The 2,010-nt window shown below is 47.3% G+C and overlaps 1 long non-coding RNA gene across 2 annotated transcripts; it reads left to right on the top strand.

Moving 5' to 3' along the window:
• The first annotated feature begins 1,314 nt into the window (after positions 1–1,314).
• On the top strand, positions 1,315–2,010 carry LOC109364885. 2 transcript variants are annotated; one of them, XR_002110631.1, is made up of 3 exons: positions 1,315–1,361; positions 1,612–1,698; positions 1,946–2,010. It is a non-coding gene; the product is annotated as an uncharacterized LOC109364885 (long non-coding RNA). The 2 variants fall into 2 exon arrangements; XR_002110632.1 differs by having other exon boundaries at positions 1,943–2,010.

Raw genomic sequence — 2,010 nt, 5'->3', positions numbered from 1 at the left:
GGTGGGACCAAGTTTTTGAGAGCCCCTGACCCTCCTATTCAGAATTTAAAGCAGCTAGTAACTTCTCCCTCTTCCACTCTGAGCAGTTTTTCTTTATGTGTCCTGGCTTACCACACTTAAAACATTTCCTCTCACTTTGCTCTGACTGGGGCCTTAATCGATATCCTCAGGATCTTTCCTCTCTCCACCTCCCTCCAGGGCCCGACCCTCCTTCTGTGTTCTTTTCCCTATTACCCATTCTTTGTTTCACTACATGTTCCACCGTGGAAACCATTAACTTAGCATTTTGTTTTTCTTTCCCATCCCCCTTTCTAACATACACTTTCTGAGCCTCTCGTAAGAGCTCCTCCAGGGACCTCTCACTCCATCCTTCTATCTTCTGAAGCCTTTTCTGCACATCCAGACATGCCTTAGTTACAAAATTAACCTTCAGGAGCCCTTGGGCTACAGGATCCTCAGGATTCATTCCTGAGTATTTTCTCATCCTGTCTCTAAGCCTTTCTAGAAAATCACTAGGGGATTCATCCTTATTCTGCTGAATCTCAAATGCCTTACTGAGATTCTGGGACTTAGGCACTGCCTCCTTAATTCCAGCTATTATTATATCTCGCAAGTCCTTCATGTTTTGCTGATGTTGTGCATTATTATAGTTCCAGTTAGGGTCTTCCACTGGGTATTTTTGCTCTGCTGGCACCATCCCAAGGCATCCAGGGGGATTATTCTTTTCCCATTCTTGCATAGCAACTCATCTGATCATAACCCTTTCCTCTCCGGTAAACAGTATACCCGTAATAGACATGAATTCCATCCATGAGTACAGGTTAGGACCTAGAAATTGCTCCAACTGTTCTGCTACTGCTATAGGGTCCTTAATTAAGGATTTCATTTCCTTCTTAAAATTCCTGACCTCTCTGCTAGTGAGTGGGGAGATTACATAACCTATTTGCCCCTGTTCCAGTCGGACCTACCGTAGGGGGTACATGGAGCTGTTAGTGTGGTCAGTGTCAGGGAAAGGAAAGTTTTTTATATCCCTCTTACATTGTTCTCACTCTCTCTGAGTCCAGCACGCACTCTTTCCTGTGAAATGACTATGAGTTTTCTCTTGCTCAGCTGGGGAAGTGCCTGCCGCCTCCTGTACTACACTGGGGTCATATGGAGGGGGTAGATTCTCTAGGGGATCCCACTGATTAGTTCTCTTTCCTGATTCCTCTTCTTCCTGATCCGAATCTTTCTTTGCCAATAATAGACTGACCTCTCATGTCCAGCAAGCAGCATATTCTCTTTTTTCCTCCGACAAGGCAGTTTTATTCTTTGCATATGAATTCAGAATCTGAAAGGGGGGAAACGGAAAGCCTCCGCAGGTAAGAAGCTCTTGTGAGCTGTGCTGTGGGTACCGCCTCTAAACAGGGCTGCACGCAGGGCTGTGTGTGATGGAGGAGAGAGGAAAGGACGCTGCAGTTCTGTGCTGAGTGCAGAAGTGGCGCAAGGCTGTAGCAGCAGAAAGGCCAATGGACAGAACTGCTCTTGGAGACCAGAAGTTTGTGGCTGGCAGTGCTCAAATCTTCCTCCATAGAGAGGCTCTTCATGTCTTCCTTGTCTCCTTTCTGTCAGAAGCTGATGCCAGTGGCCTTCCTCTGAAGCGCAGCCATGTGCAAAGCCAGGGGAGGAGCACGGAGTGTGGCACAGCACCCAAGAGAGGTACAGACACACAACAGGCATCTGGCTTTGGTGCACTGTCTTTCTAGTTAGGCTTTCTGCCTGTTCTTTCCTGGGACTGTTCTCATTGCGTGTTGCATGGGATGTTAATCCCTGGGATTTACAGTTTCCTTTCCTGTCCTGTTTTATAATGGGAACCCAGCGTTCACCCAAGATCCCTTACTGTGACCATGGTACGGGAGAGCTGGCATTGAGTCTTTGGGATTTTTTTGCTCTTTTTTCCCAGCAGCAGTGACCAGCTCGGATGTGCCGAAGGACATCACGGACATCCAGGGTTTGCTCTCGTGGATCAAT

This window comes from Meleagris gallopavo, unplaced genomic scaffold, assembly GCF_000146605.3.
Source record: "Meleagris gallopavo isolate NT-WF06-2002-E0010 breed Aviagen turkey brand Nicholas breeding stock unplaced genomic scaffold, Turkey_5.1 ChrUn_random_7180001933626, whole genome shotgun sequence".
NCBI classification, from domain to species: domain Eukaryota; kingdom Metazoa; phylum Chordata; class Aves; order Galliformes; family Phasianidae; genus Meleagris; species Meleagris gallopavo.
This window is presented reverse-complemented; position numbering and strand designations above follow the sequence as displayed.